General features: G+C 38.3%; 3 long non-coding RNA genes across 3 annotated transcripts; 1 reads left to right on the top strand and 2 right to left on the bottom strand.

Annotated features, from left to right (window-relative positions):
- The first annotated feature begins 5,057 nt into the window (after window positions 1–5,057).
- Window positions 5,058–7,117, top strand: LOC121052514. The gene is made up of 4 exons (XR_005809293.1): window positions 5,058–5,280; window positions 5,881–6,047; window positions 6,526–6,560; window positions 6,780–7,117. It is a non-coding gene; the product is annotated as an uncharacterized LOC121052514 (long non-coding RNA).
- Window positions 7,118–9,868: 2,751 nt separating this feature from the next.
- Window positions 9,869–10,764, bottom strand: LOC112200359. Its single transcript, XR_002936291.2, has 2 exons — window positions 10,608–10,764; window positions 9,869–10,523 (listed from the first exon to the last, which is right to left on the bottom strand). It is a non-coding gene; the product is annotated as an uncharacterized LOC112200359 (long non-coding RNA).
- A 13,408-nt stretch (window positions 10,765–24,172) lies between these two features.
- LOC121052667 lies at window positions 24,173–25,580 on the bottom strand. Its single transcript, XR_005809757.1, has 3 exons — window positions 25,471–25,580; window positions 25,206–25,361; window positions 24,173–24,301 (listed from the first exon to the last, which is right to left on the bottom strand). It is a non-coding gene; the product is annotated as an uncharacterized LOC121052667 (long non-coding RNA).
- Window positions 25,581–26,251: the final 671 nt, after the last annotated feature.

Here is a 26,251-nt window from a genome sequence, read left to right on the forward strand (position 1 = left end):
TTATGAATTAAGGCTCCAGATCAGTGGATAATTAATGGGGCCTGAATGTATCGTCGGTAAAATAACGGTGAGAGTCACCTTCGGAAGAGCCATGTCCATGCTTACCATAAGTCTCGTTTGCATCATCGTCGGCAAGATCATCATATTTAGCATCGCTGTTGCTGCTACCCTTGTTTGTGGTCCGGGGCTGAGACTGAGACTGATCTTTTGCACCGCCACTAGTAAGAGTTGGCTCATTCTTAACTTGAACCAAGTGACGGTCATTCAAAATAAACCGTTTAGCATCGGCTTGCAGAGATGACACCATCAACACAAAGCCAATAGCGCATATGACAAGTATGGTCCTCATGATGGTACGTAATGAATCTGCACATATCACAAGTACATGTAAGTAAATCAATATTAATGAATAACATTATTTGCTATTAATCAAGAAATTAAAATACAATTATCAGCAAAAATATCGCAATCTAAGATCTAGGGTTCTTCAGGATATAACAAACCGTGCAGGTTTCGAGAAATGTCCAGTGTCTGAAGAAACAACTATACGACAGAAGGGATTCCAAAGTTTGCATTTTATAGGGAATTGGAGACTCAGATAATTAGGACCAGCTCTGAGCACTATAATTAGAACAGATCATGCATATATGAAAGTGGTGGTATCACATTCAGAAGGCTGTGGCACCATGTCTGTCGAGAGGATATACAACACCACCAAAGTCCAAAGAAGTAATCATGATTACGGATTAATAATTAGGGTATTTAATTATTTCATTGTTGACTTTAATTTCTTGATGATGAATAATGGGCAACACAATATTGACTGCTATTCGAATATTTAAATCTTCACTTCTGTGTTGTTCTTATAATTTCGTATACCCTTAACAGATAACCCCAAAAAACTGGAGTTTGTTGAGGGTTTTCAATGATATTGAAAGAAATTACAAAGTGTTGTGTAACTTATTTCTAAAGCTAAAACAGCTGGAGATAGAAGTTTCATCTCTAAATATACTTAGTAGAATGAAGAGTTCGCCTTGTATAAGAGCTAGAATTAAGAGCCTCGCACAAAATCGATGTGGCCACTAAGAGGGATAGTGGAGCAGAGGTCCTTAATTAATCTACTTGTATTAGCCAAGTAAATGGTAGATAATATTTAGTGTTTACTAAACTCTGGTTAATTAACTTCATTTTGTTCATATCTGAATTATATCATGGGAAGGTTTGGTCTGATGTCATAACTCATAAGCATTCAATCCCATTCACCATATGATTCCCAACAGTGGCCAGATTCCTGAGTGGAGAAGGAGTTAATACTGCGCCAAACTTAGAAATCACCCATGGTGATATTATTGATACTTCGATAGTGTCCAATGTTACAGCATTAAAACTAATGTGATTGACTTCACTACAGAAGCGGCTAGTGCTTTCACTTCATGGCCGATGTTTTCAGATGTATGTATGGGTATTTTCAGTAAAAGATATCACTATTTTTTAGTTTTTATCAAACCCCGACGATATGAGATTTTTTTTTTTTGGGTACAGTATAAGTTTAAGGTAAGCACTAAAACTCATGTTCTTAGAGGGATTGCTTGGATATGAAGTTTCCCTAGATCTTAGATTGCTTGTCTCATGTTCTCCTGCATTGGATTTTGCTTTTCGACGTGGTAAGGTCTATGTCTCCAGTTAAGCCGATAATCATTTTCCTATTATATATATTCTATCATGAGAAATTATTTTTTACATATTCACAATTAGGAAGCATAATGAGAATTTGTATCAAACCTAGTTGGTTTAGGGCAAAATGTTCACTTAATTTTTAGAAACAAGAAATTTTTAAACTTGTAGATGATGATTGTACGTGGATACTTTGTTTTTTATTAACCTTCGACAAATACAAGTGAAAATAAGTTAATAATAAGAATACATAGATACAAACATTCAAATAAGGGTAGAAGCTAGAGAATCTGTATTTTTGTCTAGATATAATATTGTTCAATTGAAAATTTTGGTCTTGCCTGTGTACGTTTTTTTTTTTTATGAAACTGCCTGGTTTAATCTCAGTAAGCATGAATCATCAAAGAAACGAGTTATCATTCTTCGATCTCTTTGTTTCATCTTCTTCTTCAACCTTGTTCATGATTCTTCGAGCTTTTCTAAAATCCTAGAACCTGACAGCACAGAATAGATACAAGACACAAGGCCTAACCAGCCAAAGAGCAATCACAGTAAACAAGCGCAGCAATACATAGTGAAATCAAATGCTTGTGCCATACACAGACGGGTGCGCGCATGTTTCGGCTACTAGCTCGTTAGCATATTGCCAACATTGTTCCACTTTATTTATGAAAATCAATCTATATAGAGCAACACCAGATTATGTATTTACACTTTTACATAAGCAAGCTAGCTCGAACCATCAATCCTGGCCCTTAATCGAAAGTTCCCAATCTTAGTGCTTGGGCTTGTTTGAACCCAAAATTACATTTTTTCCCGACAAGGGGGACTCGAAGAAGACCCGGCCAATATCTGTGGCCCAAGCCATATATTTGCGATAAGCTCGGAAAATATTGTTTTGAGGCTAAATAAAGCCTACTTAGAGACCAAGTAATATTAAGGCAAATCGTGATCTTATTGATTTAGTAGTAATTATCAAGATATTTGATAATTAATGGTGGTTTACTTGGCTAAGAAGACGAAGTATATTTAGCAAAAGAGATCGCATTAAGGTTGGAATCATGGTTAAGTGCATGCCTTTGGTTAGGATTCTTGTGGCTTTAATCAACTGAGGAATGCTATCATTCTTCAAGTACATATATTAAGCAAGCAATCAAAGATCTCCCATGCAATTAAGAAGTGTGCTGGACATGCAACATATAAGGGAGGGTATAATTATCCTCAACAGGAAGAAGTCAATACGTGGCTAACATATTCACATATATATCATGCATGGTGAGACAATTAAGGAAGGATTAGTTTGGTGGGCCATCATCACTCTTTGCTGCCAATAAAATGGAAGGAACCATTAATTATACATGATTGCATGCCGCGAGCTACGTAGTGCTCGTGAAGGCAATATTCAAGAATCAGTCCTTGAGGCAATTACGTTGCTAAGAGGAAGATTATATCCAGGTCTCTAAAAAGGTAATTAACCTTGCCTAAAAGATTGCTACGACAGAGTTAATCTTTTAATTGCTTATCATAGATATTAAAACTATTAAGAGTTTTGATTTGATTCAAGGCCAATAACTGTGGCCTAAAATATAGTATTTCATTCCTATTTGGAAGGAAAATCTACGAGCAACCTATATATAGAGGCTAAAGACGACACAGCAAAGGGATAACTCTCTCCAATTAATCTCTACGATTATCAAAGCCTCCCCGGAGCAACCTCTCTTACCGGTGACCACGTTCCAGTCCCAGTCTCCTCGAGAGCCGACTGTCAGCTCCACCAAACCAACCCGGCAACCGTGCTTCCAGTCCTAGTCTCTCCAAGAGCCGACTGTTAGTGCTATTGCCACCGATACTATCAGCGAAGCAAGGGTAACGCCCTCGCAACCCAGCGAAGCTAAAGTCACGCTTTAGCAAAACCCTGTGCTTTCTCCAACTTCCTAGTGATTGCTCTGCTCAACCTACAACGTTGAGTATCGATTCGGTGAACGCAAGAGACCACAACCAAAGCCCTTACCCGTAAGGCAAGAAGTCCTTTTCCGGAAGGCAGAGAAAAGAGCCTTGTATCGAGGTTGGTGCTCTCCTCATCCACAACGCTTGATCAAGAAGTCAGGTCAAGGGACTCCCCGACGACTGCACCCCACGGTGCTGGCACGCTCGCGCACTCAAAAGAGACAGTTTGTACCACACAGGATTTTCGTGTCAAACAGGGCTTGCATTCACCAGAATAATAACGGTGAGTTTCTGTTGATGACTCAGATTTCGAACCGGTACCTCCGTAATTTCCATAACTTGGGTTCGCACCTTCATCATCATTGTTCTTCACCCTGTACTAGTACCACTACAGCCTCCGGTATTCATTTTTGTGTCCCTTGAGCCCTTGCATTGATCGGTCACAACAGCCTTGGTGTCTTTAGGGCCAACGCCAGCCGTTGGGACAACATTTGTTTCACTGTGTTGCCGATCATCAGTCAGCTTACGGTGGTTGTCTTTCAATGTCGGCCTTTTCGCATCAGCTTGCAGAGATGCAAAAACCAAGACAAAGGCAATGAACACCAGAAGTGATAAGGTAGTCCTCATGTTCTTAGTCCACAAACCTGAAATTTGAACCATGTATTATAAAAATAAAAAAATTGAAGTAAAAAATGAGCTTAATAACTTTGAAGTTAAAAAAAGTATATACAATTAATATCGGCAAAGAGATAAATATCTTTGATTGAGTGCAAGAAGACTAAAGAGGTTGCCATAAATATATAAACCTAACTTGGACACTGTTTTGGAGAGATGGAGGGTGTTATGTTCTTCATGAGTTGATGAGCACTACGGAAAAGCAAGGAGAAGTGGGAACAACACAAATGTTGTTGCCTACCAGATAAGTAATCATGATATTAAGCTAATTTTACCACTAAAGGATTTGCATTATTGTTGATAATAATTTAATAATTAATGGTGCATTACTCATTTTCATTTTCATTTCTCTATATGATAGGGCGACGTGGACTTGGTCCCAGTATGCACACTTGGTGTGCCTTGTCTGGCCGCGAAGCGGTGAGTCATTTTGATCAAATAGACGCAACCTCCTAGTGGCAGGATGAAATGGAGTGTCGCCGGATATCCGTGAGGCAACATACACTACTAGAAATGTGGCCTATGGCCACAGCCTAACAGTGAAAATTTAATGCTCCGTCCCTATATTTGTACACAGGGTCAAAATTTGCGACGGTTAAGGTCTAGCTGACCCCTGGACATGTATTAGCCACAGTGAAAAGTAAATTCCGTCGCAAAAGATGAAATTATGAGCAATAGTAAAAGGAGAAAACCAGTTTTCCGTGGCAAAGCCATGACAAAATCACGCGCCAGCCCCACAGTACAATTATCCATCCATTTTGCTAAAAAAGAAAAGAAAAGATAAAACAATATATGTCCGTCGCCAAACCGGTACATCCAAATATAATAATAGTTTTCATCCTCTTTTTGTTCCTCTCTCTTTCATTTTTGAGTTTTCATGATCTCCTCCCTCTCACTGCCATGGATACCTCCGTCAAAGGTGAGGGCGATGAGCGCGCGATAGCCGATCTCCTGTCTCATGCATGGCCGCTTCATTTTCTTAAGGTTCATATCTTGTCTAATCTCCCCTCTAAATGTTTATTAATTAGATCCGACGAAAAGTAGCCCAAATGCGAGGTCGCTAGGGTTTCAAGAATTAACTGGGTATTTTGGATTGCACTCCTCCTTGTGATGATCCAGGTAGGGATCTCAGTTCTTTCAGGTTCTCAATTTTCTGGTCCAATTGCAAACTTTCGGAAAGGGATTATACTCTCTCAATTTCTTTACCCATCATTTTTGTTGTTTCACTCAAGGTTAATAAGAAGAAGAGGGTTTAGGCCACATGAGCTTTCATTTCTATATTATAGCTGATTGGTTTACAACTACGCAATGCTTTAGTGTTTTATTGGGTGCTTTTGCATGCAACTCTAATTTGGGGTTTTCTTTATTCTAATCGCTGATTCGTATGCACTGAAAAGAAATCTTATTTTGTTGCTCAATTTTTTTTCTCTTATCTGTTGTTGTGAAGGTAGGCTGAGTACATGTAAATTGATGTTTTTTCTTGACGTTGAGCTATCACTCAAGTATTTCTTTAATTTACATTCAAGGTTGTGTCTTTGAGGTTTCAGGGTAGTCCACTAAAGAACTCTAACTTCTTCTGTGCAGCTTATTGAGCGCCCCTTTACGTTGCTTGAGGAAGAACCACAGTCTAAAAGACAAAGCCCTATATAAGAGTTGAAAAGATGTTTGAAAAAAAACTCAAACTAAGCTTCCAAGTCCACCTGACTTCATTCTTTGCGTTTTACCAGAGAGGAAAGATTCTTATATTTATGGTACGGTATTGTTATTTACAGCGGCATCCCACCTATCCCTTGCTATGATCATATAATCACTTTGTGATATTCTACATGGCCTTGGAAAAAAAAAAAAAGTGTCTCAAGTACTGTTTTCAGGATTGAGCCACAATACATTTTTCCTTCCAAGATTTATCATCACTACCTTACCAATGTGCTTCTCAAAATCAATTCTAAGGCAAGAACTAAATCTTGATATCCATATCTCTACTTTTCTAATTTGTGGACGCCTATTGATTTCTCCTGTCTGTTTCTGTTAACCTTCATAACTTGGAGGAATAAATTCTTTGTTGGCACTAGAGCACTCCTCACATGCCCCTCTGATAAAAGATACTCCTACCATGATTTTGTGGACATTCCTTCTGTTGCAGCAGTAATCACAAAGCTAGTTTCTTTCATTATGTATTACTGACCAATTGTTGTTTCCTAGTAATGTCAATGTTTTTGGACCATACAGGTTTTAGGCTCTTGAAGTTGGCCACTTAATTCAAGGTACAGAGCAGCTGTTAGAACACAATCTTAGGAGACTGTGCTTATTATTAAGCCATTGTTTATCGTTAAAGATACTCACATATTATCTGCTTGTTAAATTGCATGACTCCATTCACAAACCATCTGAATTTTATAATGTTGAAGAGCTTTATCTATTAGTAGATATTCATGTTAGCTTTTTCATATTACAACACTAATGCTATGTATCTGAAAATGCAGTTGGATGATTCAAGCAGAAACAATTTGACACGTTTGACAACTCTTAAGTCCCTAAACTGAAGAGATTTGATCCTACACATTCAGATAGGTGATCTCTACCAGGTATTTACACATTTGGAAACGCTCTTGATGTTCAAAATTATTCATATGCCTCAGTGCTTTGCTGATGGAATTGTTAATTCATTATTTGGTTCATCCACTCTGAAGATTAAACTTGAGCAGTGCTAATATGTTTTACTTGGTAATTGTCTGTACAATTTGTTCTCCTGGCCATGCTTACGAAGGATAGTCATTTCATGAGATGTACTTGGTCATTGCTTTCTTGTAACCTATATAGAATGGGATCGCTTTTGGTAGATGGAAGTTGTAATCACATTTTTTAGATCCAGTGTTAGATATCTGGAAGTTGTAAAGTGTGCAAGAACTCTTAGCATGGAGTTGATATATAGTGGAATGAGAATGAGCTCTAATTCAGTTTATGTTGTTGCAGAGGTGTTGGAATTATTTTAGTTTGCAGATATATGTTTGAATTCATACTTGGCATTTGATTTGAACTATAAAAACTGGCTATCTTTGAGAATTTTATCCCAGCAAGAATTACCAGGAATCAATTTTGTTACCATAAAACAACTTGGATGGGATCCATGGGTAAAACCAGAATGGAATATCTTCAACCATAAATGGTAATTTTTGTGTATTTCCCAATAGTACTTTTTTTTTGGTAATTTGGTACCAATTGGCCACAGATGAAAAAAGAGTAGTAGCAAAAGAACCAAGCGTGTGAGGAGTTGAGCAGGCAATGTTATAATAATATAAATATAATAGTGACCATTGTTCATTGTCACAAGTAAACAGTACAGCGCGTGAAATTGTTAGGGGCTGTGTACCTTAGGAGCGACGGACAGTTTGTGCGGTGGCTAGTTCGTTAAAATCCATTTGGAGTCGGTACAAATCATCTCGGACATCCAATCTGTGGCCAAAGACCAATAGGCACAGTAATCCGTCCCTAATAACAACAATGGCCATGAAATAATGGCTGTCCCCATAAGCCATATTTCTAGTAGTGATAATGGGAAAGCTGTGCTATTTGTAAATTGTAATTATGTTTCTTCATAATAGAATAATCAGTGGCGGAGCCACATTGGGGCACACTGGGTCCATAGACCCAGTCAACTTTTCACTATATAAATAATTAAGTTACCAAAATAACAAATAGCCAGCATAGTGTAGTGGGTTGTTCACGGTTTTGCTACATGAAGGTCCAGGGTTCGATTCTAGCAACCATCAGTCATTTTTGTTTTAATTTTTTCCATGGTTTAATGCTCTCCTGCAGCACTAATTATTATTAATATTACTATTTTTTTTATGTGGCTTGCTATTATAAACTTGACATAATTTTAACAATATTCTTATTTTAAATTAATCTTATTTTTAGATTACAATATTTCTCACCTATGATGAAGTTCTAACTCCGACACTAGTTGATACTTTTTAGTGATGTGGAAAACTCTTGTAAAATAGAAAAGCATAGTTGCAACATGTATCGCCTCTTAATTAATCACAAATTTCTTGTTATTTTCTAAGATTTTTTATGTTTTAATATTATTTTATTATTTTTGTGCCCCAGTGATCTTAAGTTTCTGGCTCCGCCTCTGAGAGTAATATTTCCGTTATGTTACCACTTTGTTAAAGCAAATGAAGTAACTAGTCGTCCACTTTTCTAATTAGTGCTTGTTAGAATACATAGACTTAGTGGAGACTCCTATTATTATTTTAGGAGGTCCTCTTGATACTTGTTGTAATATGGGGTTTAGCCTTTACGTCTCCCCCCCCCCCCCCCCCCCCCCCAAAAAAAAAAGTATTATTTAATTTCATTAATCAAGGCTTGAGGGCAACCACACCATCTCTATTTAAAAAAAAAAAATTGGGTGAGTAAAGTGATATAAACTACAATAAAGTAATTTTTTTTTTCAAATTTTTCAGTCTTGTGCAATAATAATACCAATATTTTTTTTTATTTTTTATATATCGATCAAGATCATATCTCAAAGGCTTTGTAGGCTTAGAAATTAATCCGTGCCTGGGGTCATGTCAAAATATTTCCTCCCCCTGACCACAAAAAATAGATTGAGATTTAAACTCCGATCAACGTCAGCACCAAGTATATGGGGGTTCCACACCTAAAAACTCTTACCAACTCAACCACATGTGATGTCAGCACATTTGTCTTCCTGGATATAGCTAGGTATTTCAACAAAGCCTCAATAAATAAATGTTTAATGAATTAATAATTTCAGTTAAATAATAATTTTTTCCAATCTTAACTTGAGACAGTGTACTAAAATAATAAAATCATTAAATGCATAGGATTATTATATTTCTATAAAATCTTTAGGATCCAACAAATATATAAAGTAATAAATGATAAAAATAAATAAATAAAAGAACTATCTAATAGAAAATCAAGTTCACCTCCCTTATTTCTTTAGACAAATTGGCTCTTCATGAGTTTTTGCATGAAAATCTATTAAGCGAGTTGGGAAGACATTTCCTATAAGGGTAAGAAAAAGAAAAAAAAATCATAATATTCAAAATCGTAGTCTGCCCTGATAAAAAAAAAAAAAAAAAAAAAATATATATATATATATATATATATATATATATATATATATATATAGTCTGCGGCTCCAAAATTTCTAGAACATTTTTTTTCCAAAATCAATGAGGCGAAGCATTCATGGCCAGAATCAAACAAATTCTCATTAAGCAAATTGTATGTTCAAGAAATATTGCTTGCGATGGATTAAATGAGGCTAAAATATCGATATATTTACATTTTCAATTGAATTTCTGGTTCTGTCCAGTAGACACACAAAATAGATAAAACTAGGAACTTTCATTGACTTTCAATTAGATGGACTCAAATGTTAGTTGGGTTCTTACTGGCCACGGGTGGTTTATAATGTTTGTGGGCTGGTAGGCTGTCTCCCCCAAGTCCAAATACTTTTGTCCAAAAAAAAAAAAAAAATTAGATGCCTCTCTGTAGTTTCTTAATTTGTATACTGTAACGAAAGTACAGGCAGAGAACATGCCAAACTAGCCATGCATGCATTCTATTGGTTTCGATTACCTTATTGCAAGCTATATATATTACACAAGCATAACACATGCTAGGCCTAAGGAGCCACACCCCATCACACTAGATTAAACAAGCGCGCAATAGTGAAACCGAACTCAGGTGCTAACATATTTGCCAAACGCTAGTTCTACTTAATTATTTATGAAACCAACCTATATATAGCCACATCGAATTTATCTATTATTACATGAGCTAGCCAGCTGATCCATATTCTTTGATTGGAAGTAGTTAATCTCAGTGCTTGGGCTTCCGTCCACCATCGTTCGAGCTCGAATCTTGGTGACCGGTACGGTCATCCACAGAATAATAACGGTGACTGTCGGTTGATGAGTCTGGATTCGAACCAGTACCTCCATAGTGTTGATAAGTCGGGTTCACATCATCTTCATCACTTTGATCGGCCACAACGTCTTTGGCATCTTTGGCGCCAACGCCAGCCGTTGGGACAGCATTTGTTTCGCTTTGGCGCCGATCATCGCTGAGCTTACGGTGGTTGTCTTTCAAAGTCAGCCGTTTAGCATTTGATTGCAGAGATGCAAAAACCAAGACAAAGGCAACGAACACCACAAGTGTTAAGGTAGTCTTCATGATCTTAGTTCATAAACCTGTAATTTGAACCACATACAATTAACCAGAATATTAAGTACAAAATGAATTTGGAAAAATCAAAGATTGAAGAAAGTGTTTACCACGTTTTTGCTAAGAGAAAAATATATATCTTCGAGTGCGAGAAGGCTGAAGAGGTTTCCATAAATATATAAACCTAATTTGGACACTGTTTGAGTGAGCTTTTTTTTTAAATTTTTTTGTTTTAATGTTTCAGAGAGTTGGGAGGTGTTATTTTGTTCATGAGAGCAGTTGATAAGCACTATAGAAAGGCAAGAAGAAGTGGGGGTAACACAAATATTGTTGTCCACCAGATAAGTAATCATGATATTAAGCTAATTTGACAATTTAGGGTTGATATTCAATAATATAATAATTTATAGTGCATTATTTCCATTTCCGTTTGGGATAGATAAAGATTGTGTGGGTAAAGGTGATGCAATAAAGTGAAGATCTTTTCCAGTCTTGTTGCACTAATAACACCAGCAAATTTATAAGGTTTAATACTGTCAACTTGGATAATTTTTAATGTGAATTCAGAGACCCATTATGAAATATTGTTTCTATTGAAGAAAATTAAGATTCCTGAGATCGAGAACTAGAACTGGTAGATCAGAGAGCACCTACGAAATGGTGGTATCACATTCAGAACGCTATGGCACCCGATCTGTTAATGATGGAGAGGCTAATTAAGGCCACTAAAGAAGTGGATTATGAATATTACCATCAATAATCAGGGTATATTTGATAATGAATTTCAGGTATCACAACATCGACCGCTATACAAGTACCCCAGCTGAACTTGCAAGGTATGACAAGTTGATTCGTTGATTCAACTGTAAAGAAACTTGATCAGTTTGTTTAGGGTTCCTGCTAACAATGGATGAGAATACAAAGTGTATGAACAGTCGATCAACAGCCACACATGAAGATTCAAGGTGCCTCTTCAGTAATTAGTAGTTTAATACTATGAACTTAACGTTTCCTTATTTAAGAGAGTAGAGACTAGAGAGCCTTTGTCCAAGCCATGATTAGTTTGTGGTATTTGTATCTGTATGGCATGCACGAGCTGAATGTGTAGTTCCCATAGTTGTCATAAGATTGTTTAAGAGCAGAACTCAAAGAAATCAATGAACAATTTAGAGAATTACTCTTTAGATCTAAGAATGGAAGCTGAAGGTTTTACAGAGAAGCAAAAGGAGGTATTTATATTTTCCTCTAGGTAACAACCTTGCAGCCTGTAACAAACGAGCAAGTGCGCTCTTGTTCCGTGTATTATCAAACCATAAACAACTTTTTTCAGCTAGCAGCTCTCACCTTGTTGCAGATTGGTAATTGGCGTGCAGACCTCACTCACCAGCTGAGATAACCATGAAACAAAAGCTGGTATCAATTGCAGCTTGAATTCTAAATTGAACTCATCACTCGTCATAGAGTCTAATTAACGGCAACCTTTTGGATACTTTTAGACTGAGTAATGAGATTGCATCATGACTCACCTCAGTTTATTGTGAACATGAGAAAATAAATAACAATTCTATTACGTATTGCTTCTGCTAGAATTCTAGGTATGAATCTAAAGGAGGAAGAAGAAGGAAGGAAAAGAAACGCAGAGAAAGCTCTGATACTTTGGATATTTGGCCAAATGAACTCGACTTTATTAATAATTACTTAAAGTACAAGATATTAACGTACACACAACGTCCTTGATTCATGAGGGCTATATATCAGCCTTCCTCTAATCATGCTTAGAGGGGTTGATATAATGGGGTCTAAATCTACGGTCCGTATAGTCAGGACCATCTTCATCATCATCATGGTTGTTTGTCATGATCGGAGCATCATCATCTTCATCATGGCTGTTTGTGATCGAAGCATCATCATCATGCTTAGCAAGATCCTCAATGCTTTTTCCCTGTATCGGATCGTTCTTGACTTGAGCCAAGTGACGTTTATCTTGCAAAACGTCAGCGTCCAGAAGGCCAATATTAACAGAAAGCAGCCGACGACATATATCACAGGTATAGTCCTGATCATGCAATTAGCTACCTATATAGGTAACTGCGAGTCAATTTTACTGAAATAAATTTATATATATTCATCAGCAGAAGAAAATTATCAAAAAAATATTGAAAACTCAGGTTAAGAAGGGTTGAGGAAGATATCCTACTGGCCCTGCTTGTTTTGAGAAATGTTCCGATCAATGGTTGTATCACAGAACGGATGGACAGGTGGCTTTTCATAGAAGATTTGGGCTATGTTTAAGGGTGATTAGTTGGAAGTTGAGATAATTAAAAAAAGGGCAATTCTGACCTCTACATTGCAACCGCACACATGGAAATGGTTTAAATTGGGTTTGTAACCACACCACAATTCAAAAGAAGTTTTTGCAACAGTCTTGCTTGGAGTTCTGTTGCAAATACAATTTGCTGTTTTCAAGGCTTCTCCTCATAGAAATTTTGGTAATGCAGATCTCACAATCATGCTTCTCACCATATTGATCAAGGTTCTATTTCTTCTTTCTGACACTCCATTTTGTTGTGGATTATATAGAGTAGTGTATTGAGCCACTATTCCACATTCCTGCAAATACAATGCAAAAGGATCCTTATGCTGTCCTTGTTCTGTATACCTGCCAAAATACTCACCTCTCCTATCTGATATGATAACCTTAATGGATTTTCTAGTTTGTTTTTCAACCTCAGCCTTACAGATTTTAAAAAATTCCAAAACTTGTGACTTTTCTGAAACAAGTAAATATAACAGTATCTTGAAAAATCATCAATAAAAGTGATGAAATAACAATTTTCACAGATTGTGTTTATTGGAAAAAGGGCCACAAATATCTGTGTGAATTAAATCAAGTATTTGTTTACTTCTCTTTGAACCTGTTTTCTGAGCATTTGTCATCTTACCTTTCGAGCAATCAACACAAGTTTCAAAATCTATAAAGTCTAAGGCAGGTTTTTTGTTTTACAAGTTCAGTCAATCTTTGTTTTGAAATGTGGTCAAGTCTTTTATGCCACATAAAAGATGATGAGTCACACAATTTTCTTTTTGAACTTGATTTGCTTAAAAGAAAGATTTGCTTGCTGTCATCCTCAGATAATACATTCTTACAGTTAGCACACAAGTAGCCATTCACTAGATTGGCATCACCAAAACACTTTGAATCATAATAGAAATTCATAACTGTTTAAGGATATCTCTATTTGTGTTTAATCCAAACTCTAGGTTACTTGACCTAGTGGTAATAGGGTTCAATTAGAAGAATCTAGAGATTCTCTTTTCTTGTATGATTCTAACTCTATGCATTGTAATCCTCTATATAAAGAGGCCCCTATTATCAATGAGAATACACAGCGATTATCTCTCAATTTCTGATTCCCTAAAACACGTTATCAGCACGAAGTTCTAACCCTGAAACCCTAAATTCGTAGCCTTCAAATCCTAGAAACCTCCGCCGCCCACCTTGAAGCTCTCACCTCCAGGACTCCAGAACCTGCCGGAAGTGACCAAACCGACCCCCAAGAAGAATCCGTCGATCTTCTGCCTGATTTCGCATCCTTCCCGTCCACCGATCACTCCCACCTTTTGTCAGAAGTTGCCACACCACCCCAGGATCCAGGAACCGGTGGAAATTTTCCTGGAACCGGTCGGTAAGACCCCGAACCCTCCAGTAGATCACCTGACGTTTCCTTGCCGGTCTGTATCTGCCAGATTTCCTCCAGTCAAGCCCAACCCAGTCAAACTGCAGCGCGGCCCAGCTGATCCAGCCCTGTTTTCGGCCCAAAAGCAATCAGACCTAGAGGCCCAGAACACGGAAGTAAGCCCAGCAGCCCAGTGGTTTGCCACGTCAGCGTCCACACAGTCAGCTGCCACCTCATCATCCGGACTGCCACGTCAGCAACCCCGGTCAACGGTCAGTCAACACCGGTCAGCGGCCTGTCAACACTTCCCGACGACTTTTCCGGCCACTTTTTTTTCCTGCCAACTTTTCGGTCAAGTTTTCCGGCCACTTTTTAAGGTAATTTTTTTCTAAAAGTTCCCATTTTTTGAAGTTTTTTTTTTAATTTCTTCTTTTTTCTCGGGGACTTCCAACATCCCTTCTTCTACCCCCCTTTCTTCTTTATAGGGGAGACCAAAAGCCGAACTGTGGGGGTTCGTGCTCACTCCAAGCGTGGAGCTTGTAGAGTCCTCCAAACTTAGAGTTTGTTAAGAAGAAAACGATCGACCACATACATCATTGTTTCGATCTAATCCAAAACCCCTCTTGGAATCGGATTTTCTTGGAAGCGACTACACTCAGAAGAATCCCTAATTTCTTGGAAGAGACTACGCTCAGAAATTTAATAGTTTTTCGTGGTAGCCTTTTTCGCTCCGAAACTAACCCTAATCTTGTGTTGTTTTTCAGGATGAGTTACCTGAACAAGCTGAACTTTGTTCCACTAGAGACAACTGGCGCAGGATACCATAGGTGGGTCCGAGATGTGTGCCAACATCTTAAGGCTGATGGACTTCTGGAAGCCATCCAAGAGCCTAGTCAGAACGTGCTCTCCATTGAGCAAGCTACTGCTTTTGAAGCAAAACAAGCTAAAGCCATAATTCTCATGATAAGGCACATGAATGACGCGCTCCAAAATGAATACCTCAATGAGGAAGACCCAAGAAAGCTATGGGTAGAACTTGAGCAGCGATTTGGCAACGTTCGTGACTCCCTGCTTCCTGATTTAGAAGTGAGATGGCATAGCCTCCGCTTTTGTGATTTCAAGTCTGTGCTTGATTATAACTCTGAAGCTCTTCGTATCAAGTCTCTGATGGAGTTTTGTGGCCAAGCCATAACTGATACGATGTTGATCGAGAAAACTCTCTCTACCTTCCCCGTCTCTGCACTGATGATTTCAAAGAATTATCGGATTAATGTAAATGCAGGACGTATCACAAGATTTCATGAGCTCATTGGCGCCATGAACGTAGCTGAAAAGCACGACAATATTCTTGTGAAGAAATATAATGCTAGACCCGTGGGAACGAAGCCTATTCCAGAGTCTAACTATAGTCGCGCCCCCAATGGAGGACGCAAGGAGCGAAACCCTAAGAGTAGGGACAATTCTGAACATTCTGGTCCATATGTTCGCCCTAAAGAGGAAGGAAATCGCCAAGAGAGGCGTGCACGGAATCGTGGAGGTCAACGTGTGAAGAGAGAGAGGCGGAGCCTCCGACCATAGTGGTAACGCCACCAAGAGCATAGGTCGTCCAAATCGCGCCCCAATGGTGCCTCGATCAAGGGAGCCTAACCATAATGATGTTTGTTTTCAATGTGGATCAACTGAACATTGGGCCAAAGCATGTACAGCACCCCAGAATGTTGCAAACGCATACAAGACGTATCGTGAAGCAAGGGAAGCAAATTACATGGAACAAGAAGATCAAGATGGCGATCTCGATCTAAGGGTGGAAGACTATAAGGATCAAGACCCAGAAACTGGCGATTTTGATTAAGTCTTTTTATTTTTCCAAGAGATGTAGGCGATTGCCATATTACTTTTGTAGTAGATGCCAATGATATTAGTCTTTCTTCAAAGCAGGCGTACTCAATGTAAAAGTGATGTCTAGAAAGGTTTTGAGATAAGTGGTACTTAAGCGAGCTTTGCTCCACCGACATCTCTCTACTTACCTGGTCACATTTACATTGGAATTACCGAAAGAAGTTAGACGACTACCATTGTTTTGCATTAACTAGTTTATTGGATTAGATTTTCTTTGGTTAAAAGAAACGATGATGTAATTCTGTTTGGCTTATTAATAAAAGTTGAGTTCTCTTCTTTATGACTCTTTTTTAATTACGAGCTTTTCTACGCTCTTAGGGCAAATTGCCCTATGAATAGCCAACTGATTCCATGCGAAAACGCATGTAGAGAACGGAGATGAGTTCCTTCGCTCATGCCCAACCAAAAATCTCATTGGTTGCTTCTAAAGGCTCTCGCTCATTTTGCGAAGCCAGTTCCTTCGGGAACTTAGGACTGTGACCCTCCTACGCAAAGGATATGAAAATACTCATTCTGTTCTTACATCAAATCGATGGGGATTCTATGGACGGATTCAACCAACCTGCGGACGTTTAAATATCTCATGATGTTGGTTGACATGCAAACACGCTGGTCACGTGTCGTGCCATTTTCCACTTGTATTGCTGCTTATGCTACACTCCTAGCACATATCATATGACAACGGGCTCACTCCCCAAATCATCATATTCCGTCAAATGGATTTGACTATGATGGAGAGTTTGCATCGAAGACTTTTGATGGTTATTGCATTGGGACTGATATTGGGCATCATATTCCCTACACCCAATTGGTCTCGCGGAAACGACTACGATGATAGTCTGGACATTGGTAATGCGCACCACTTTCCTTATATCCGCTTGAGGTGATGCAATATCGCATGCAGCTATGCTAATTCGTCTACAACATACCGCCACTCAATGTACCCCTGCGTTACAGCTAGTGACTGGGTACACATATTTTGTACTTACGTACATTTGAGTGAGCCATTTATGTGTCCATTGCGCCGCCATAGCACACTATGATAGGTCCTTACAGACGAACGGACAACTCAGTTGGATTTGAGACTCCAACAATCGTTCGCCACTTTATGCCCTTGCAAGGCGATCTCCTTACCGCTAGATTTACTGATGTCACTTTGATGAAACAGTCTTCCCATCGTTCGGGGGAGATAAGAACACAGATGTTCAACAGGAACGACAAGAATTATTGTGGTCTGTCCCCACTATGTCTCATCTTGATCCCTATTACAGTGACGAGATCACACAAATATGCTGCAAACATGCCTGCAAGGAAGGACGTCCCTACGAGAGCACGTAGCGCCACCCTACACGGAGGTAGGCATGGCACCAATGCCAAAGAGAGTGGCACTCTGGCGTTATAGGCCATGGCCCCAGCTAGGATGCGTGGGAGGCCCGTGGGTTCGAAGGATACATTGGCACAAACCAATCCTTGAATCATCGACACTCAAAATCCGTCTCATGAGAATCTTTCAGGTTATGGTTATCGTTGGGGGACGCCTCAACGTCAAAACCTATTCCTGAGAATATAGAGCTCTATGAAACTTACACTAGTGTACATGAGACGTGGGATAGAAACTCCATCATAATTGATGATGTAGTCACGCACTTTGTTGCACATGGGTTTGTTGAGTCAGATGATATCGAACCACGCTCCGTTGATGAATGAATGCCAACGTAGAGAGATTTGGCCTAAATGGAAAGATGTGATCCAGGTTAAGATGGATTCTCTAACGAAGAGGAAGGTTTTCGAGCTAGAGATGTTAACACCTCCTGACATAAAACCTATTGACTAATGGGTCTTCGTTAGTAAGCGTGATGAGAAAAAGAGATGGTAATCTCGCCTTATGGCGCAAGGCTTCTCACAAAACGCCCTGGAATCGACTACGATGAGACATATTCTCTCTTAATGGATGTCATTGCACTCCGCTACCTTGTCAGTTTGGTAGTTTCCGAATAATTGAACATGCAGCTTACAAATGTGGTCACTATGTATCTCTATGGGGATCTAGATACGAAATATACATGAAGGTTCATGGTGAACTTCATTTACCCAAGTCAAGAGGCTCTAGACCACAGAGCGCAATTACAATAAGGTTGAAACGCTCACTAAAGTGACTACTTGATTAGGAAGGGATATGCCCACGCGTTTCTATGACAAGTTTCGGATTCTATCGCGGTTCATGTTGGACATGATCTCTATTAGAAGCCCTTAAAGAGTTCAGGGAAACAGCTGAACACTTGAAATCCAAGTTTGAGATGAAGGATTTTGGGAGAACACGATTATGTCTCGGTTTGGAACTTGAGCATCGTGTTGATAGATGCTTAGGCATTTGACAAGGTCAAACTTTCAAGCACCCCTTTGATTGTTCGTAGTCTTGATCCTGAAAGGGATCCTCTTCATTCGAAGGATGATAATGAAGATGTGCTAGAGGCAGAGGTGCCTTACTTGAGTACAATAGGCGCATTATTGTACTTAGCTAACTACACAAGACCGGACATCTCGTTTACAATGAATTTGTTAGCTAGATATAGCTCTGCGCCAACGCAACGCCATTAGATTGGTGTAAAAGATATCCTTCAGTACTCGAGATATTCGATTGATATGGGTTTATTCTATCCCTACAAAGAGATGATGGATTCGGATCCATCACACACCAGGTACGCCGCCAACACTGGCCTGCGTCCACTATCCCCATCCCAAAACGACATGTGTTTTGGAAGGTTTTGCTGATGTTGGGTATCTCTCTGACCCACACAAAGGTCATTCCCAATCCGGTCAAGTGTTCACCATAGGAAATGACTGTGACATCTTGGAGGTCTACAGAATAGACCTTAGTCGCTATATCTTCGAACAATGCAGATATCATTGCTCTTCCCGAAGTGGTTCGTGAATGTATATGGATTGGATCCATAATTACGCATGTTCGAACAATTGTGGTTTGAAGTCTACCACAGATGAGCCTACGAACATTTAGGATAATGCTGCTTGTTTTGAACAAATGAGGCAAGGCTACATCAAAAGCGATAACACCAAGCATAATCAGCAACAACAGAAGTTCCTCAAGATCAAAGTGATTTAGGTTCAATCTGAGGACAATGAGGCAGACTTGTTTACTAAGTCATTGCCCAAATCCAAGTTCGAGAAACATGTAGCAAGAATTGGCTTGCGGAAATTATCTGAACTCTCATTATCGTAGTCATCAGGGGGAGGCACAGACATCAGGGGGGAGATGTCTACATGTTCGTCTCTAATCGTGAAGGATGTGTTGTGCTCTTTTTCCCCTTCGACCGAGGTTATTTTTGTCCCACTGGGTTTTTGTTACTCGACAAGGTTTTTATTGAGGCAACGAGAGAAGCACCGCGTTTGTACAACACAAGGGGGAGTGTTTAAGGATATCTCTATTTGTGTTTAATCCAAACTCTAGGTTACTTGACCTAGTGGTAATACAATTAGAAGAATCTAGAGATTCTCTTTCCTTGTATGATTCTAACTCTATGCATTATAATCCTCTATATAAAGAGGCCCCTATTATCAATGAGAATACACAACGATTATCTCTCAATTTCTGATTCCCTAAAACAATAACTTTATTATTACTTGAAAATCTAAAACCATTGTCTGCTACAAATTGTGAACCAGAAATCAAATTCCTATTGATGCTAGTAATACAGTACACATTATTCGACACTAAAACATAATTATTCCTAAACTTGAGTTTGACAATTCCTACAGCCTTCACAGCCACCCTTTGACCATTTCCAATATACACCCTTGTCTCATTCTTTCTTGGAATTGAAATCTTTGATAATCCCTGTAATGAATTGACAATATGAATAGGCGAACCAATATCATCAAACCACCAGGAATTGTCATGAACAAAACAATTGACTCAAAATTGAAAACAGATTTTGACATAATTCTACCTTTCTTTTCCAACCAAGCTTTGGAATCTTCTCAATCTTTCTTTCTTAAAGTGGCCAGTTTTCTTGCAAAAGAAATACTTAATGCCACCTGTAAGTTTGTACTTCATTTTATCATGATTAGATTGCATAAGAGTTTTGGAGGTACTTACAGAGGTGACAGGTTTGAAATTCTTGTTGTTCCCATATTTCTTCTTGAACTTGGTTTTAGTCATTAGATTCACAACCATTTCTGCTCCTTGATTGTGCATTTCATCTTCAACTTCCACACATAGTGAAATTATCTCATTAATACTCCATTTCTCCTTCTTAGTCTTATATAGTGTCTCCAGTTGAGAATACTCATTTGGCAGTGAGTCCAGAAGCATGTACACAAGGAATGAATTATCAATTGTCATATTTAGTGCTCTGAGTCTTGCAACAATATCTGAACGTCTCATTATGTACTCTCTAACACTAGTCTTGCCAGTGAATTTCATTCTTGCAAGGGATCTCACCAGGTTTTGAACTTCAGCTTTGTCAGAATCTTTGAATTTCTGCAATAGAATTAAAGAACACCTTGGCTAGTTCTAAATCAGGTATACTGCCCTTCACTTTCTCAGGCATGCTCTTCTTGATCATGATCAATGTCATCTTGTTATGCTTGTACCTCTTGTCATGTTTCTTCCAAACATCTATGCTAGAACTCTTAGTTAATGCTATTGGTGGATCTTACTTCAGCACATGGAATATCCCCATATTCAGTTCTATGTCTCCTTTCCATTTCTTAAAGTTTGAGTCATTCAGAAGGTCATTCTAATTGATACTCATTGGAAAGTGCATAGCTGCATGTGAAATGATCAAACAGATTAATCTAGTGTAAATTAATACCAGAATAAACTTATTGTCCCAAAAATATACACTACACCATAAACTTTCATTCATAGCATTCGAAAAACGCTATGGTAGGATATCATAGCGTTTTAGTAAATGCTATATCTGCCCCAACTATAATAGGTTCAGGGCTTTTCATAGCATTTCAGAAAACGCTATTAAAAAATTACATCAATGGCGTTTATGAAGCGCTATCATCTATAATTCAATAGCATTTACAAAAGGGAAAAATTCGCCAACTGTGTCTGGACACTTAGGGGACTTTCAAAATGATACCTGAACTTACAAAGTTATCAATGTGATACCTGGACTCATTTTTTTGTATCAACGTTGTACCTACGACCAATTTCCGTCACGGGACCATTTCTTTTCTTTTCTTTTCTTTCTTTCTTTATTTCTTCTTCTTCTTCTTCTTTTTTGGTTTCTTCTTCCCCATATTCAAATCATCACGAAAGCTTCACTCAGAAAAAAAAAAATCATCACGAAAGCAATGCAAAACGCCTTTGTAATTGAGTACCTTCCAAACAAACAAACAAATTCAAACCTAAATTCAATGCATTCATCTTGAAACCAAATCCTCTAACCGGCATTTCATTGAACACATGCAGTGCATCTCTAGAAACCAAATCCTCAACCACAAGTTCATAAAATTCAAAACTTTTTTCCGATTAGAATTTGAAATTACCAGAATTTAAACTCGGTGAGGCGTCGAACGATGGGGCGGAACTCATCGGATCCGCGGGTCAGGAGGCTGGGGTTGCGAGCTAGCGGTGGTGGAGGACGTGCGGCGTCGTTTTGTCGAGCAGGTGCTGGTATCGGTGAGACACGCCGAAGCTCCAGGCCTGGACGGCGTCGAGCGGCGATCCTCCGAGACGACGGGTCCTCCGCCGACTACGACGACGCTGCGAGACCCACTCCCGCCGCTCCAGTGTCCATTGTGGGGCCCTCTTAGGGTTCGTTGCTCGAGGTGTGTCTGTCGGTTGGTTCCTCTTCTTCTCTGGATTGAGACGCAGCGGTGATGATTTGAATCTGGGGAAGAAGAAACCAAAAAAGAAGAAGAAGAATAAGAAATAAAGAAATAAAGAAAGAAAATAAAAGAAAAAAAAATTGAGGGTAAATCGGTCATTTTGTCTTCATTAAGTGACTCACGTGCATTGCACGTGTAAAATTTAATGGTCCCGTGACGGAAATTGGTTATAGGTACGACGTTGATACGAAAAAATGAGTCCAGATATCACATTGATAACTTTGTAAGTTCAGGTATCATTCTGAAAGTCCCCTAAGTGTCCAGACACCGTTGGTGAATTTTTCCCTTTACAAAATGCTATTGTTTATGCTTCAATAGCATATATGAAATGCTATCTTTACTCATTCAATAACGTTTATAAATTGCTGATTCTATAGAATATAGCGTTTCTCAAATGTTCTTATATACTATTTAATAGCATTTCATAATGCTAGTATACATTTTCTTATAGCATTTCAGGAATGTAACAATATGTTCCTTCATCTTTTAGCTGCTCGCAAAAGTAATACAAGAACAAGCATAAATACAAGTAATGTTTGTAATATATTGCAAAATTGCACAAGTAATACATTGTCAACTAACAAGGTTATGTACTTGTGTGCTAGTATTACAAACCCTACAAACCTATTACTTCTCCAAAACATCCAGAAACTATATCTATTACTTCTCCAAAGCAGCATCAACACTTGCATTATCTCTGAGCAACTATTTCAAAGCTCAAGCGGTCTACAGGAGCACAAGTAAGTTGATGAAACTTACATATTTTAGTCACAATTTGGAGATAAATTTTCTCATTCATAAGTCTCTTGACTCATTTGCAAACCACAGCTATGCTAGTGTACTTCAAAGAGCTTGTCTATAGCTTCCGACTTAGCATGTCCTATTAAGTATTAATCTATTCATCCTGCAAGAGAAAAATTTATCATGGTAAGCTTACAAATAAGTTATTTTCTTGTCTGGCTAACAAAATGCTGCAAAATGTATGATCTTTCCAAAGCCATGGCAAAGGGAATACATAATCAATAGGAATTATGACATGCAGATTTTAAATGCATGTGTGACATATTACCTGCCACTTGTGAATAAAGAAATGGGGGATGCCCAGGTGTATGAGATAGAAAATACGTACATCCTTGTAGAAATTAGCTCTACGTCTTGGTCTAGCATGTCATTTAACTCATTAATCACCAAAACGGAACATTGTGCATAAGAAAATAAGTCTTATTATTGTAAAATTTGGTAAAAGAAATAGCACAGAATAATGAAAGCGAGTATGACATACTTTTTGTGAGAATGACCAAAAACATGAGCAAGTAGACATGGTTGCAAATGCAGCATTGAAAACATGATGTCCCTTTTTCTTGTCAAGTGCTGGTAACTTTGGAGCTAGCAAATGGTTCCTCATTAGTAATAGTGTACTTTTTTTTTTTCGGGATTAATGAATAAACTTCATCAAAGCCAATAGGCAACAAGTACAATGCAAGAGGAAGAAAACAAACAAAGCTCAAAGAAACCAAAGAAAAGAAGCATAAGCAACACATTGGCAGATAAGATTAAGCTAAACAATAGATGCAGGACATGAGAGTCCAGCGATAGTGTAGTTTCTCTTTCCTATCTAGCAACTCAAAGAATATTATTCCAGATTTGAAAGTAGGACAAAACTCTAATCAAGTGTTAGACATCATAATCGAAGTTGATTGTATGATTATCAAATGGTAACTCATAATGCATGAGTAGTGAATGAGAAAGAAAGACGCCCAACAAACAACAGCACATGCCCAAGGCTGATTGAATCTTAAGCTCAAACAAGCCAAATTGAATCTTTCAAACATAATCAACAATAAAGCATTTAGAAAGCATAAGACCCAAGAAAATAGATACATACCCACAGTGTCTACAGCTCGAAGAACCAAATAAAAAATATAAACCTGCAATTACCCAAAAAAAAAAAATCAATACTAGGAGAAAGGTGACAAGCAACAAGAGAATGAAATATATTGGTCTATCAGCAATGTAAGCAATTAACAAGTAAGAATAGTAGTCAACAACAATGTCTTCCCTGAGCAGCTTGAGTTTCTTAATAGAAAAAAAAAATTGTGAAAAATCTCAACGTGCAAGACAATTCTCTCCAAATAGGCTTCGACAGCATCATCAATATAGCTATAGCTCTCTGCCTCTGACCAGGAAAAAAAAAACTCATTGGATAATCTTACCAACTAGTCAGTGCTGCAGCTCCTTTGTTGATGACCTTGATCCACCATCTGAGTAGGAGTGGGTGTGGGTGTTGGAGTGGTTCCAGTGCTGGAACCGTTAGTTAGAGTATGCATGGGAGTGGAATTGGGAGTCTCAGATGTCCCTTCCATAACCTGAAATTTTATTTTGAGTGGATAGCTTTGATAAGCAGCAACAAGCACAATTCTTAAAAATCAATATTACTAGCTTCGTCTCAATTGATAATTGATATGCATAAATTCAAAGAAGATCAATATTAAACATGCCATAAATGAATGATCCAATCCATTTCATCCCTAATACTGGAATTTGGACCCTTTATGACTTTATCAAAAAAGTTTCCAATTCTGTAGCTTAATAACCCTCCAAAACCCCACCTCATTAAAAAGCTGCAACTTTTCACCATTGCATGATATAAACAACCACACAAGTACACAACCTGACAACCATACAAAGCTGTCATTTCAACATAGCCTTAATGCGTTAATGTCATAACCAACGGTTCAATCCATTTTATTCCTTATACTAAAATACAAAACCAGAACAAGCAGCTTCCAACTTTCCACCTTAATAACCCTTCATGCCAGAAATAAACGAACCCACCTCATTGAAAAAGCTACTAAAGTAAAGCATTTCATTTATCAAAACAATCACCCAATCATATCAGAAAACCAGAGAACAAGCTTTGAGCCTAAAACAATAAAAAAAACTGACGAACAGTTTCTGATTTCTGGGTTAAACTGAAAAACAAGAACATTTACAGACACAAAGAGAGATAAAATAAGAGAACTTGCTGCTAAGCCAGAAGAAGTGTTCTTTGACAATTTCACAATTATACAAAAACAAATCTGAAACCACCACAATTATACCAATAATTCCGAAACCATTGTTCCTCAGTCCTCAGTTCCTCACATCCGAAACCATTGCTAAATGCTTAAATAAAAACCCACGAAATTGAAATCAACATCAATTCTAAACCCTAAAAATTTCCCCAAATTGAATTGAATAAACATAACAAAATTACATTTAGTTGATTACCCCAAATTGAAGACGAAGAGTAGAAGCCTTCGATCTCTGAGACTCTGAGAGAGGAAGAGAAAAGAACGCAGCACCTTGCAGCAGTTATACCCAACGAAAGGAATGCAGCAGCCTATACCCAGACAATAGCAGCAATGGGTGATTCCTCTGAGGGGCCTATTCAATTTTTCAACATTCAAACCCATTTCGTACAACTCAATTTTACTCATACATAATTAGATATACTCATTTATAAAATGAATCAAAATCATATGAAATCTAATACCGTGGGGCAAAGGCGGTATCAGAGGACGAGCCTCCAATAGGAGTTGGGCACGGAGACGTAGTGGAGCTTGTCGGCTGTGCATATCGACGGCTTCTCCGGAAGCTTCACGGCCTCTTTCGCTTCATCATTGGAGAAAGCTCTGACGCGGAACGACGTCGAAGGTGACGATGATGACGATAACGATGACGTGGCCAAGTGAAGAAGAAGCATGAAGCGAATATCGTAGTGAATTGAAGAAGCCATGAGGATTAAGAGAGAGAGAGAAGCTCGGTGGGGATGAAGAGAGAGGGCGGCCACCGGAAGAGGAGAGGCTTTTGGGGTCTTAGTCATTGCTTTTCATTTAAAGTGTCGCCCACTTAAAATTAAGCCCGCCTATGATTTATTTTTGAGTTTTCATTACCCGCTTACTCCCGCTCCATTTTTTAACAGCGTTTAAAATTTATCAAACGCTATCAAAGAACACGATATATGCAATCTATAGCACTTATTTAAAAAACGCTATCATTAAGTGCTATGAATATGCAGTTTTGTTGTAGTGATATATTGTAATGTATATATGCAGCAATATGAAACTTATCAATTTCAAGACTTTGACAACCTTTTGGTGTACTGATCTCTATTGATTTATTAATGTTTATTCACTCAATATATATACCAAATTTAAAACCCAAATGTTTGAAACTGCATTTCTTTGGAAAACAGTACAAATTTATTATAAGTTTCAAAACCTGCAATCTTCAGTAACAGAACATTGATATCCTTTTCTCTCTTGACATAAAGC

Source organism: Rosa chinensis, chromosome 4 (genome assembly GCF_002994745.2).
Source record: "Rosa chinensis cultivar Old Blush chromosome 4, RchiOBHm-V2, whole genome shotgun sequence".
Classification (NCBI taxonomy): Eukaryota; Viridiplantae; Streptophyta; class Magnoliopsida; order Rosales; family Rosaceae; genus Rosa; species Rosa chinensis.